General features: G+C 47.2%; 1 protein-coding gene across 6 annotated transcripts in view; it reads left to right on the top strand.

The window, feature by feature from the left end:
* Positions 1-15,634, top strand: part of LOC139389656 (sialate:O-sulfotransferase 2-like) — a 101,324-nt gene that overhangs the window by 20,035 nt on the left and 65,655 nt on the right. The gene's annotated exons all lie outside the window — the stretch shown is intronic.

A 15,634-nucleotide genomic window follows, 5' to 3' on the forward strand; every position in this document is an offset into this window, starting at 1 on the left:
ATAGAATTACATTATTTTGGGGGTCTTTTATTTACCTCTTCTCTTTCACTGTAAAAAGGACACCAATGAGCTTAATGGTCCATTGAGTATTTTAAGGATTACAATGAGCCTTTTCCCTGCCATCCATAAGCTTAATTTCTAAGCTTTATATGGCTGACCTAAAACCCCATCCTTTTGTGCCAAATACAGGGGAATTATTGGGATCTGCCACTTCAATGCGTGCAACTGTGTAAGAATTCACTTGTTTACAAACGTTCGAAATGTGATTTTTCGTAATGCACATTCGTCATTTTCCACCCGTCTAACATGTCTATTTTTGTTTCCCTCCTTCCCTTGGTAGCAGTAAATAACATTTATTTGCAAACCTCACCAAGAGAGGTGTTGAATACTTTCACAGTCAGAACAGCACTGTATCTTCCACCCAATCTCTATAGGCTATATACTGTATCTCTCTCCCATAGACAGATGTTGACAATTATGGCTCATCTGAAGAGTTGTAGGTATTCAAACTATGACTGGTGTTCAATATATCTACTGTCTGGCTGCTGTTCACTGTCTTGTGGTAATTTCAGCACTGCCTCTGGGTAGTCTGTGAGACACAAATACAGCTAGTGTTAGACACTGTACCCTACTACAGCTAGTGTTAGACACTGTACCCTACTACAGCTAGTGTTAGACGCTGTACCCTACTACAGCTAGTGTTAGACTGTACCCTACTACAGCTAGTGTTAGACTGTACCCTACTACAGCTAGTGTTAGACACTGTACCCTACTACAGCTAGTGTTAGACTGTACCCTACTACAGCTAGTATTAGACACTGTACCCTACTACAGCTAGTGTTAGACTCAACCCTACTACAGCTAGTGTTAGACTGTACCGTACAACAGCTAGTGTTAGACTGTACCCTACTACAGCTAGTGTTAGACTGTGCCTTACTACAGCTAGTGTTAGACACTGTACCCTACTACAGCTAGTGTTAGACACTGTACCCTACTACAGCTAGTGTTAGACTGTAGCCTACTACAGCTAGTGTTAGACACTGTACCCTACTACAGATAGTGTTAGACTGTAACCTACTACAGCTAGTGTTAGACTGTACCCTACTACAGCTAGTGTTAGACACTGTACCCTACTAAAGCTAGTGTTATACACTGTACCCTACTACAGCTAGTGTTAGACACTGTACCCTACTACAGCTAGTGTTAGACACTGTACCCTACTACAGCTAGTGTTAGACACGGTACCCTACTACAGCTAGTGTTATACACTGTACCCTACTACAGCTAGTGTTAGACTGTACCCTACTACAGCTAGTGTTAGACACTGTACCCTACTACAGCTAGTGTTAGACTGTACCCTACTACAGCTAGTGTTAGACTGTGCCCTACTACAGCTAGTGTTAGACACTGTACCCTACTACAGCTAGTGTTAGACACTGTACCCTACTACAGCTAGTGTTAGACTGTACCCTACTACAGCCAGTGTTAGACTGTACCGTACTACAGCTAGTGTTAGACTGTACCCTACTACAGTTAGTGCTAGACTGTACCCTACTACAGTTAGTGTTAGACTGTACCCTACTACAGTTAGTGTTAGACTGTACCCAAATACAGCTGGTGTGCGACACATCTGTACAACTTCTGACATGTCACTAACCTTAGTAAACAGTGTTTCACCAGTTGCCAGGGACAACATATTTCCTTGTGCTACTTTATGAGAGACGGATAGATAATAAAGAAGCACTAGTGGCGTCAGCCTCTTTTTGTTAGCTTCAGAGGACCATCGAACGACACAGGAAATGTCTGGGGATTCTCCCACACAGCCTCACTGATGAGCTTCCACAGCCTTTGAGTGGCTACCATTAATTAATTGTATTTGGAATTGAGCCAATCACTGAGGCCGGGCGGCACACTCTAGGATCAAACATGGGGTCTAATTAAAATGGTTGGCACGAAGATGTGAAACTGTGTGGCTGGATACCACTGCACCACTGCCAGAGACACAGAGCAAACAGAGCGGCTCCCGTGCTCTGGCCCCACTGCCCCTCAATACTTATATTGCAGGGACATCCTGGGCACAGCAGTTTTCAAGGCTCCAGTAACACTGAAAAGGCACCATTTGTGGTAATATGTAGAAAGAGCTGTGTCACTGAGGAACTAAGCCCCGAATGGGTCTTCATTTTCAAACGTCAGTTAAAGCATTGTCTTGGGATACTGTATCAACAGATTCACGAAGTGCTTGGTTTAGGTGTTTTATTTCATTTTTGATATATATATATATAAACTCAGCAAAAAAAGAAACGTCCCTTTTTCAGGACCCTGTCTTTCAAAGAAAATTCAAAATAACTTCACAGATCTTCATTGTAAAGGGTTTAAACACTGTTTCCCATGCTTGTTCAATGAACCATAAACAAGTAATGAACATGCACCTGTGGAACAGTCGTTAAGACACGATCAGCTTGCAATTAAGGTCACAGTTATGAAAACTTAGGACACTAAAGAGGCCTCTACTGACTCTGAAAAACACCAAAGAAAGATGCCGACGGTCCCTGCTCATCTGCGTGAACGTGCCTTAGGCATGCTGCAAGGAGGCATGAGGACTATAGATGTGGCCAGGGCAATAAAATGCAATGTCCGTATTGTGAGACGCCCAAGACCACGTGTAGCAACCCCTGCACAGGATCGGTACATCCAGACATCACACCTGCGGGACAGGTACAGGATGGCAACAACAACTGCCTGAGTTACACCAGGAATGCAAAATCCCCCCATCAGTGCTCAGACTGTCCGCAATTGGCTGAGAGAGGCTGGACTCAGGGCTTGTAGGCCTGTTGTAAGGCAGGTCCTCACCAGACATCACCGGAAACATCGTTGCCTATGGGCACAAACCCACCGTTTCTGAACCAGACAGGACTGGCAAAAAGTGCTCTTCACTGACGAGTCGCGGTTTTATCTCACCAGGGGTGATGGTCGGATTCTCGTTTTTTCGTCTAAGGAATGAGCGTTACACCGAGGCCTGTGCTCTGGAGGGGGATCGATTTGGAGGTGGAGGGTCCGTCATGGTCTGGGGCGGTGTGTCACAGCGTCATCGGACTGAGCTTGTTGTCATTGCAGGCAATCTCAACGCTGTGCGTTACAGGGAAGCCATCCTCCTTCCTCATGTGGTACCCTTCCTGCAGGCTCATCCTGACATGACCCTCCAGCATGACAATGCCACCAGCCATACTGCTCGTTCTGTGCATGATATCCTGCAAGACAGGAATGTCAGTGTTCTGCCATGGCCAGCGAAGAGCCCAGATCTCAATCCCATTGAGCACGTTTGGGACCTGTTGGATCGGAGGGTGAGGGCTAGGGCCATTCCCCCCAGAAATGTCCGGGGACTTGCAGGTGCCTTGGTGGAAGAGGGGGGTAACATCTCACAGCAAGAACTGGAAAATCTGGTGCAGTCCATGAGGAGGAGATGCACTGCAGTACTTAATGCAGCTGGTGGCCACACCAGATACTGTACATTTTTATTTTGACCCCCCCCCCCTTTGTTCAGGGACACTGTGGAATTTGATCAGTTTATGTCTCAGTTGTTGTTATGTTCATACAAATATTTACATATGTTAAGTTTGCTGAAGCTTAACGCAGTTGGCAGTGAGAGGACGTTTTTTTTGTTGCTGAGTGAGTATATATATAAGCGTTTACTCCTCCTTCGATGGTACTTTTATGATCTTCTGCTCACCAAATGACGATGCTTTAACAATCCCAAATTAAATCCAATGCATTGACCAAAAAATGGTAGCTTTAAAAAAAATGTTGTTTTAACCCTCAATCAGTGCAGTGCTCTTTAGAACATGATTTCCACAGGTGTCTGTGCTAGCATTACTATGAAGCAGGCCCCCATCAGCCATGCACCCAAAGTGGTTGAATCCACTATGAGAGTGGGAGGCAGGGGACGTGCAATCACTGCACTAGGTTCTAAAGTAAACATGGTCATTGCTATCACTGGGGGAGGGTTGAGGTCTTTAGTGTGATTTGGTTTGAGAGCCATGACTGATGCATACTGGCAGATAGCAGGGTAAATATATCGGGAGAGGAGAGAGGAAAGAGGGGCCCCTGAGTAAAGGGGTTTGTTGTGCCTGTTTAACAGGCGATAATGCTTTTAACCAATTTAGTGCCTGATGGACAATTATGCAATGTAGGGATAGATGGAGGAGGGCTTTGTTCACATGCATATTTTCTTCACATGCACACAAACACACAGGCACACACAGGCTCACACGTATACACAGAGGCACTCACAAACAATTTCCTCTGTTGCATAGTGGTGCCAGTGCACATGACACCCCGTTGTTTTTGGCGATAGTAGTGCTGAATACTAGAGTGCTGTAGTAATATGTCTGTGTCTATTCTCTATTATTGTTAATGTCTGCTATCAGTTCTGCTAGCAGTCTCCTTGGACAAGAAGGGGCCTTAAGGAGAGTTGGTCCCAAAATCCTCTCTATGGCACCAGACAGTCCTTTCTATGGCCCCACACTAGCCCCTCTCCAGCCCCACACTAGCCCCTCTCCAGCCCCACACTGGCCCCTCGTCAGCCCCATACAGTCCTCTCGTCAGTCCCACACTGGCCCCTCGTCAACCCCACACAGTTCTCTCGTCAGCCCCATACAGTCCTCTTGTCAGCCCTATACAGTCCTCTCGTCAGCACCACACTGGCCCCTCGTCAACCCCACACAGTTCTCTCGTCAGCCCCATACAGTTCTCTCGTTAGCCCCACACTGGCCTTTCATCAGCCCCACACATTCCTCTCGTCAGCCCCACACAGTCCTATTGTCAGGCCCACACAGTCCTCTCGTCAGGCCCACACAGTCCTCTCGTCAGGCCCACACAGTCCTCTCGTCAGGCCCACACAGCCCTCACGTCAGCCCCACACAGTCCTCTCGTCAGGCCCACACTGGCCCCTTGTCAGGGCCACACTGTCCTCTCGTCAGCCCCACACAGTCCACTCGTTAGGCCGATACAGTTCTCTCGTCACACTGCCCCTTGACAGCCCGACATAGTACACTCATTAGGCCGACACAGTTCTCTCGTCACACTGCCCCTTGTCAGCCCGACATAGTACACTCATTAGGTCGACACAGTTCTCTCGTCACACTGCCCCTTGCCAGCCCCACATAGTACACTCGTTTGGCCAACACAGACCTCTCGTCAGTACCACACAGTTCTCTCGTCAGCCCCACACAGTTCTCTCGCCAGCCTGACACAGTTCTCTCGTCAGGCACACAGTCCTCTCGTCAAGCCCGCACAGTCCTCTCGTCAGGCCCCCACAGTCCTCTCTTCAGGCTTGCACAGTCCTCTCTTCAGGCTTGCACAGTCCTCTTGTCAGGCCCGCACAGTCCTCTTGTCAGGCCCGCACAGACCTCTCGTCAGGCCCCCACAGTCCTCTCGTCAGGATTGCACAGTCCTCTTGTCAGGCCCACACATTCCTCTTGTCAGCCGCACACAGTCCTCTCGTCAGCCCCACACAGTCCTCTCGTCAGACCCAAACAGTCCTCTCGTCAGGCCCACACAGTCCTCTCGTCAGGCTTGCACAGTCCTCTCGTCAGGCCCACACAGTCCTCTCCTCAGGTCCGCACAGTCCTCATGTCAGCTTCACACAGTCCTCTCGTAAGTCCCACACATTCTTCTCGTCAGCCCCACACAGTCCTCTCGTCAGCCCCACACAGTCCTCTCGTCAGGCCCAAACAGTCCTCTCGTCAGGCCCACACAGTCCTCTCGTCAAGCCCACACAGTCCTCTCGTCAGCCCCACACAGTCTTCTCGTCAGGCCCACACAGTTCTCACGTCAGCCCCACACAGTCCTCTCGTTAGCCCCACACAGTCCTCTTGTCAGTACCCACTGACCACTTGTCAGGCCCACACTGGCCCCTTATCAGCCCCACACAGTCCTCTCGTCAGCCCCACACAGTCCTCTCCTCAGGCCCAAACAGTCCTCTCGTCAGGCCCACACAGTCCTCTCGTCAGGCCCAAACAGTCCTCTCGTCAGGCCCACACAGTCCTCTCGTCAGCCCCACACAGTCCTCTCGTCAGGCCCACACAGCCTAAACGTCAGCCCCACACAGTCCTCTCGTCAGGCCCACACTGGCCCCTTGTCAGGGCCACACTGTCCTCTCGTCAGCCCCACACAGTCCACTCGTTAGGCCGATACAGTTCTCTCGTCACACTGCCCTTTGACAGCCCGACATAGTACACTCATTAGGCCGACACAGTTCTCTCGTCACACTACCCCTTGTCAGCCCGACATAGTACACTCGTTAGGCCGACACAGTTCTCTTGTTACACTGCCCCTTGCCAGCCCCACATAGTACACTCGTTTGGCCAACACAGACCTCTCGTCAGCCCCACACAGTTCTCTCGCCAGCCTGACACAGTCCTCTCGTCAGGCACACAGTCCTCTCGTCAAGCCCGCACAGTCCTCTCGTCAGGCCCCCACAGTCCTCTCGTAAGTCCCACACATTCCTCTCGTCAGCCCCACACAGTCCTCTCGTCAGCCCCCACAGTCCTCTCGTCAGCCCCACACAGTCCTCTCGTCAGGCCCAAACAGTCCTCTCGTCAGGCCCACACAGTCCTCTCGTCAGGCCCAAACAGTCCTCTCGTCAGGCCCACACAGTCCTCTCGTCAGCCCCACACAGTTCTCTCGCCAGCCTGACACATTCCTTTATTCAGGCTCGCACAGTCCTCTCGTCAGGCCCGCACAGTCCTCTCGTCAGGCCCACACAGTCCTCTCGTCAGGCCCACACAGTCCTATTATCAGGCCCCCACAGTCCTCTCGTTAGGCTCGTACAGGACTCTTGTCAAGCCCGCACAGTCCTCTTGTGAGGCCCACACAGTCCTCTCGTCAGTCCCACACAGTCCACTCGTTAGGCCGATACAGTCCTCTCGTCAGTCCCACACCGTCCACTCGTTAGGCCGACACAGTTCTCTCGTCACACTGACCCTTGTCAGCCCCACATAGTACACTCGTTAGGCCGACACAGTTCTCTCGTCACACTGCCCCTTGTCAGTCCCACATAGTACACTCGTTAGGCCGATACAGTTCTCTCGTCACACTGCCCCTTGTCAGCCCGACATAGTACACTCGTTAGGCCAACACAGTTCTCTCGTCAGCACCACACAGTTCTCTCGTAAGTTCTCTCGTCACACTGCCCCTTGTCAGCCCGACAGAGTACACTCGTTAGGCCGACACAGTTCTCTCGTCACACTGCCCCTTGTCAGGCCCACATAGTACACTCGTTTGGCCAACACAGTGCTCTCGTCAGCACCACTCAGTTCTCTCGTCAGCCCCACACAGTTCTCTCGCCAGCCTGACACAGTCCTCTCGTCAGGCACACAGGCCTCTTGTCAGGCCCGCACAGTCCTCTCGTCAGGCCCCCACAGTCCTCTCATCAGGCCCGCACAGTCCTCTCGTCAGGCCCCCACAGTCCTCTCGTCAGGCCCCCACAGTCCTCTCGTCAGGCCCCCACGGTCTTCTCGTCAGGCCCGCACAGTCCTCTCGTCAGGCCCCCACAGTCCTCTCGTCAGTCCCACACAGTCCTCTCGTCAGGCCCGCGCAGTCCTCTCGTCAGTCCCACACAGTCCTCTCATTAGGCCCACACAGGCCTCTCGCCAGCCCCACACAGTCCTCTCGTTAGGCCCACACAGGCCTTTCGCTAGCCCCACATGGTCCTCTTGCCAGCCCCACACAGTCCTCTCGCCAGCCCCACACAGTCCCCTGCCAGCCCCACACAGTCCTCTCGTCAGCCCCACACAGTCCTCTCGCCAGCCCCACACAGTCCTCTCGTCAGCCCCTTACAGTCCTCACATCCGCCCCACACAGTCCTCTCGTAAGTTCTCTCGTCACTCTGCCCCTTGTCAGCCCGACATAGTACACTCATTAGGCCGACACAGTTCTCTCGTCACACTGCCCATTGTCAGCCCCACATAGTACACTCGTTTGGCCGACACAGTTCTCTCGTCAGCACCACACAGTTCTCTCGCCAGCCTGACACAGTTCTCTCGTCAGGCACGCAGTCTTCTTGTCAGGCCTGCACAGTCCTCTCGTCAGGCCCCTACAGTCCTCTCGTCAGGCTCGCACAGTCCTCTTGTCAGGCCCGCACAGTCCTCTCTTCAGGCCCGCACAGTCCTCTCGTCAGGCCCGAACAGTCCTCTTGTCAGGCTGGCACAGTCCTCTTGCCAGGCCCGCACAGTCCTCTCTTCAGGCCCACACAGTCCTCTCGTCAGGCCCACACAGTCCTCTCATCAGCCCCACACAGTCCACTCGCCAGCCCCACACAGTCCTCTCGTTAGGCCGATACAGTCCTCTCGTCACACTGCCCCTTGTCAGCCCGACATAGTACACTAGTTAGGCCGATACAGTTCTCTCATCACACTGCCCCTTGTCAGCCCCACATAGTATATTTGTTTGGCCAACACAGTCCTCTCGTCAGCACCCCACAGTTCTCTCGTCAGCCCCACACAGTTCTCTTGCCAGCCTGACACAGTCCTCTCGTCAGGCACACAGTCCTCTCGTCAGGCCCGCACAGTCCTCTCGTCAGCCCCACACAGTCCTCACATCAGCCCCACACAGTCCTCTCGTAAGTTCTCTCGTCACTCTGCCCCTTGTCAGCCCGACATAGTACACTCATTAGGCCGATACAGTTCTCTCGTCACACTGCCCCTTGTCAGGCCAACGTGGTACACTCGTTAGGCCGACACAGTTCTCTCGTCAGCACCACACAGTCCTCTCTTCAGGCCCGCACAGTTCTCTCTTCAGGCCCGCACAGTCCTCTCGTCAGGCCCGCACAGTCCTTTCGTCAGGCCCGCACAGTCCTCTCATCAGGTCCACACAGTCCTCCCGTCAGCCCCACACAATCCTCTCGTCAGTCCCACACAGTCCTTTCGTCAGCCCCACACAATCCTCTCGTCAGCCCCACACAGTCCTTTCGTCAGCCCCACACAATCCTCTCGTCAGCCCCACACAGTCCTCTCGTTAGGCCCACACAGGCTTCTCGCGAGCCACACACAGTCCTCTCGCCAGCCCCACACAGTCCTCAGGTCAGCCCCACACAGTCCTCTCGTCAGTCCTCTCGTCAAGCCCACACAGTTCTCTCATCAACCCCTGCTCAGCCATGTTATTATGCTGTTATCTCTGCTTATGACCACAATCTCATGAGAGAAAAGCAGTCACAGCCAAGCCCAACACAAACAAGGGAGAGGATCGATTAAAATAAATACAACTCAGCTGTTGTCAACTGTTTCCAAAAATGCACTCTATTCCCTCCCTACAGTATATTGTGCACTGCTTTTGACAAGGGCCCATAGGAGTGAGTTGCCTTTAGGGTGCCATTTGAGATGCAAGCCTTGGTCTAACTGTTTAAGAGCCTCTCCATGTTTCCCAAGAATTCAGGAGTGGAATGGGGTTCTTGGCAAAGAAAATACAAAATATCGGAAATTGGACACATATGTACTGTAAGGTCCAAGCCAAACCACGTTTCATGTCGTAGTTGTTTGACCATGGGAGAATGTTATTTTCTGGGACTGATTTGTTTTATTTTATTGATGTACTGCACAACACAGTTCTGCAATTCCCTCTCATCAGAATGTCATTCCTTACTAGGAATATTTCCACATAATTTGTTTTCTTGGCATTGGAACATGATAAATCTTTAAAGACATTTATGGGAATAATGCTGGACTGTCCCTTCATGATGCATGAAATCATGAAAATAATATCTAAAGAAAGGTATCTCTTTGTCACAACTTCCGCCGAAGTCGGCTCCTTTCCTTGTTCGTGCGGCGTTTGGCCATCGACGCCACCGGCTTTCTAGCCATCGCCGAACCATTTTTCATATGTCCATTTGTTTTGTCTTGTTCCATACACACCTGGTTTTCATTCCCCAATCAATCTACATGTATTTAGTCCTCTGTTCCCCATCATGTCTTTGTGTGTAATTGTTCATTGTTAACGGTGTATGTTCACGCTCGATACTTTTATAGTTTATATTCCGTGTTTTTTGGGCACTTATGTCATTTTTTGTGCCTTTTTGTTGAACGGAATACAAGTGTGCCTGTTTACTCTGCTCTCCTGCACCTGACTTCGCCTCCCTTACACAGCCTTAACACTCTGTACGTGATTTAAACAAAAGATAATCCAATAACCTTACATAGACAATTAAGGATAATGAATGAAAACAGATTTAATAAGTAGTTCCAATTGAATTATATATAAGTGGTCTGTATTATCCTCATCTGGGGCCAAATACATGGCATTTAAACAGGACTAACTCAGCCACCTCTCCAAAAGACAAACACTCTTCAGGCTGCTACTGCCTTTCTCTCTCCCTCGCCTTCTTTAACAGCTTTAACCACTCCACTCCTCTACAAACAATGCTCACACTGCCACTCAAGCTACTATCTCTAAAACCCCAATCCTGTCTCTAAAACCCAATACAATGTCTCTAAACCCCAATCCTGTCTCTAAAACCCAATACAATGTCTCTAAAACCCAATCCTGTCCCTAAAACCCAATATAATGTCTCTAAAACCCAATCCTGTCTCTAAAACCCAATACAATGTCTCTAAAACCCAATCCTGTCTCTAAAACCCGATGCACTTTCTCTAAAACCCAATCCTGTCTCTAAAACCCAATACAATGTCTCTAAAACCCAATACTGTCTCTAAAACCCAATGCACTTTTTCTAAAACCCAATCCTGTCTCTAAAACCCAATACAATGTCTCTAAAACCCAATCCTGTCTCTAAAACCCAATACAAGGTCTCTAAAACCCAATACAATGTCTCTAAAACCCAATACATTGTCTCTAAAACCCAATCCTGTCTCTAAAACCCAATGCACTTTCTCTAAAACCCAATCCTGTCTCTAAAACCCAATACAATGTCTCTAAAACCCAATCCTGTCTCTAAAACCCAATCCTTTCTCTAAAACCCAATACAATGTCTCTAAAACCCAATACATTGTCTCTAAAACCCAATCCTGTCTCTAAAACCCAATGCACTTTCTCTAAAACCCAATCCTGTCTATAAAACCCAATACAATGTCTCTAAAACCCAATACTGTCTCTAAAACCCAATGCACTTTCTCTAAAACCCAATCATGTCTCTAAAACCCAATGCACTTTCTCTAAAACCTAATCCTGTCTCTAAAACCCAATGCACTTTCTCTAAAACCCAATCCTGTCTATAAAACCCAATACAATGTCTCTAAAACCCACTACAATGTCTCTAAAACCCAATACAATGTCCCTAAAACCCAATCCTGTCTCTAAAACCCAATACAATGTCTCTAAAACCCAATACATTGTCTCTAAAACCCAGTCCTGTCTCTAAAACCCAATGCACTTTCTCTAAAACCCAATCCTGTCTTTAAAACCCAAAACAATGTCTCTAAAACCCAATACTGTCTCTAAAACCCAATGCACTTTCTCTAAAACCCAATCCTGTCTCTAAAACCCAATACAATGTCTCTAAAACCCAATCCTGTCTCTAAAACCCAATCCTTTCTCTAAAACCCAATACAATGTCTCTAAAACCCAATACATTGTCTCTAAAACCCAATGCACTTTCTCTAAAACCCAATCATGTCTCTAAAACCCAATGTCTCTAAAACCCAATCCTGTCTCTAAAACCCAATACAATGTCTCTAAAACCCAATACTGTCTCTAAAACCCAATGCACTTTCTCTAAAACCCAATCCTGTCTCTAAAACCCAATACAATGTCTCTAAAACCCAATACAATGTCCCTAAAACCCAATCCTGTCTCTAAAACCCAATGCAATGTCTCTAAAACCCAATCCTGTCTCTAAAACCCAATACTGTCCCTAAGTGTCATATGGGGAAGATATATAATAGGTTGTGACAGAGCTGTCAGAAAGCCGGCAAAGTAGGACTGGGTAGGACTGGGTAGGACAGACAGGCAGGTGTTCAGGGCAGGTGGTCCCAGTAGATTTGTTCCCTGAGTGAGGTGTCACAGAGGGAGGGGACTACCGCCACGCTGCAGGATGGCTCTGTGCCTAGTGCTCAATGAGTCCCAGGGCAGATATGAAATATATTTAGGGAGTGTCCTGCAGCGCCATGGTCCACTGCACGCGCTGAGCTCAACGATTAACTCTGACATTTCTCCTCCAAGAATCCGCTCTGATTAAATATTTGCTGGCTCATTTAATATGAATGTGAATTAATGGCCAATCAGAGGGCTAGCGCCTGTCCTGTATGACTGATGGCTCAGCAATGACTTGGCTGACAGATTCGCCACTCTCACCACTACCACCCTCCCCTCTCTCCTCCCTTAACCTCCTCAACTGCTCTCCACAAAAAGTCATGCTTCCATTTTTCTCAATCATTTCTGGATAATACTGGAGGAGGTTCAGAGAGTGCAGCAACAAGGGCCTCTTGTAGCTCATATAACCATTGTAATTGTAAACAGAATGAGGACACCTGTCGCTCTCTACCCCCTCCTATCTCTTCTGTCTCACTGGGCTCTACTTCCGGCTGGCGCTAAGGAGGCGCAAGTGTCAAACGCACCTTAGTTTGCAGTTTCGTCATGTAAAAACTGGCGCACTGGCATTTTCCAGCCCTAATGCCAGGCCCGACAATTTATCTGTCTAACATCAGATCACTTGCCCTGAGTTGGGAGGGGTTGCAATATTTTTGGAGTGTCCTTAAAAACGAGTCCAAAAGTGACAATTTCATGCAGCGCTAATGGGAAGTTTTAAGACCCAGAAAAAGGTAACGTAGTTGATAATGGCATGGATTTTGAGAGGAGAAGCGCAGCCAGGGCGGGCTCTAGCCTTTAGCGGGATAAAAACAATATTTGTTTGGGCTTTTTGCCCTCATGCTTTTTAAAATGTATTTTATTTAATTTAACCTTTATTTAACTAGGCAAGTCGGTTAAGAACAAATTCTTATTTACAATGACGGCAAAACCCGGACGATGCTGGGCCAGTTGTGCGCCACCGCATGGGACTCCCAATCATGGTCAGATGTGATACAGCCTGTATTTTTTCATTATTCCCATACCTTATACTTCATTTTGCCTGTTTCAGAGTAGGCTATCCAATTTCTCTTTGCTAAGAATCTATTTTTGTTTCTTTTGGACCATTTTAATAGAAAACAATCATTTTTAAAGAGCGCCCCTCATCCAATTAATAGAAAAGTGTGTTCCTCCAAACTATCCCATCGTTTAATGCCATATCAACAGCAGATTCATTGTTTTATTCACCTCGCACATCGGCAGCGATACAATTGACAGGAGTCTAGTATTTTGTATACATAAAGACATTGAGGCCTGCAGTACATGTGCACACAGTACCATGGAACAAGAGAAGTGATTTATGCACAGGAGGTAATTGGGGAGACCGGCTCGTGTTAATGGCTGGAGCGGAATTCATGGAAGGGTATCAAATACATCAAACATGTTTTGATGCCATTCCATTTGCTCTATTCCAGACATTATTATGAGCCGTCCTCCCCTCAACAGCCTCCACTGGATTGATGATATAATGCTTCTGACTCAATCCTATTTAGAAATATTGTTGTTAGTAAAGCAGATTGGTTGTTTTTCATTTAAATTAATTAAAAATCAAACTTATTAGAAAGACTCAACATCCATGGGTTTATGGTGAGAAAGTACATTGCTCGACTGCATTGCAATTTCGTCTGCTATTTCTGGAGAAGGGCAAATATGATCTGTAAGATGGTTCCACAATGTTTACATCTGTGAGCAGTACAATGGTGAGTGGACATTCCCCCTTTCCTTTATATTGGATCTTTATCCAGCAATTGTGCTGCCTGTAACTGTATTAGACAGACTGCAATTTACAGGCCTAACCCCTATATCAGTGCGAATGTTATAGCCTACATTTAACAATGTATTTTCATATTGAAGCAATACAATTAGAACAATGTGGACTGTAAAATGTGGGGCAGGCTATTTAACGAACTAGTCTATAATGGACTAACATTCTAATTGAAGTTGATGACAGTGCAATAAATAAAAGGCCATAAATACACAAAACACATATTTAGCTATGGAGCACGTTCTGATTGGCCAGTGAGGGGCCAAGCTTCTACATGTTTATTAATAAAAACCCATCCCTTTTGCACCACTGCCAGCTACTGTGCCAATAATTACATTTCTGAAAATAGCAAATATATTTCTATCACACCCCCGAACATATAACATATAACACTACTGCCAGCACTAAGATTTAACATTGTGTTAGGTTTGTTCAAATAGAGCCTACTGTCGAAGCCATCCAAAATCTCTTTCAATGTCTACTTTTGAAGTCAGTGACCACTCTTAATAAAATCATTTGACCTTGCAAATTTAGAAATGCTCTTATAAAGTGAAGTTTGAAGTTTAGGGTTACATTTTTTCCATTACATACTTATAAATGATTAATGGGGTGATTGTCTGTGTGTCTGTGTGTGTGCCATAAAGTACGCGACTACGGCACCTGGTGGAGGTTTGGAGCACCAGTACCCTTAAAGCCCCAGTGCGATCAAAAACATGATTTGCTATGTGTTTTATATATACTGTACTTCCACACTAAGAGGTTGGATTAATATTGTGTAATTGTGAAAATTATGATAATGCCCTTTTAGTGTAAGAGCGGTTTGAAAAGACCCCCTGAAATTTCAGGCTGTTTTGGTGGGATGGAGTTTTGGACTGCCTGGTGACATCACAAGGTGATAAATTACTTAATAGACCAATACACTTCAAACAGATATACAGTGGGGAGAACAAGTATTTGATAACCTGCAAAATTGGCAGTGTTTCTTACTTACAAAGCATGTAGAGGTCTGTAATTCTTATCATAGGTACACTTCAACTGTGAGAGACAGAATCTAAAACAAAAATCCAGAAAATCACATTGTATGATTTTTAAGTAATTAATTAGCATTTTATTGCATGACATACGTATTTGATACATCAGAAAAGCAGAACTTAATATTTGGTACAGAAACCTTTGTTTGCAATTACAGAGATCATACGTTTCCTGTGTGGCTGTGTGCACAAGCCCATCCCAGCCTTGTGCAGGTCTACAATTTTATCCCTGATGTCCTTACACAGCTCTCTGGTCCTGGCCATTGTGGAGAGGTTGGAGTCTGTTTGATTGAGTGTGTGGAAAGGTGTCTTTTATACAGATAACGAGTTCAAACAGGTGCAGTTAATACAGGTAATGAGTGGAGAACAGGAGGGCTTCTTAAAGAAAAACTAACAGGTCTGTCAGAGCCGGAATTCTTACTGGTTGGTAGGTGATCAAATACTTATGCCATGCAATAAAATGCAAATTAATTACTTAAAAATCATACAATGTGATTTTCTGTATTTTTGTTTGAGATTCTGTCTCTCACAGTTGAAGTGTACCTATGATAAAAATTACAGACCTCTACATGCTTTGTAAGTAGGAAAACCTGCAAAATCGGCTGTGTATCAAATACTTGTTCTCCCCACTGTACATACCCCACCAGACACGCCACTATGGGTTTCTTCATGGTACCCAAACCAAAAACAGATTTAATGCGTCACTCAGTTATGTATAGAGCCATGTCATTGTGGAATGCTCTGCCACCAGAGGTTACTCAAGCAA

This window comes from Oncorhynchus clarkii, chromosome 30 (assembly GCF_045791955.1).
Source record: "Oncorhynchus clarkii lewisi isolate Uvic-CL-2024 chromosome 30, UVic_Ocla_1.0, whole genome shotgun sequence".
Classification (NCBI taxonomy): Eukaryota; Metazoa; Chordata; class Actinopteri; order Salmoniformes; family Salmonidae; genus Oncorhynchus; species Oncorhynchus clarkii.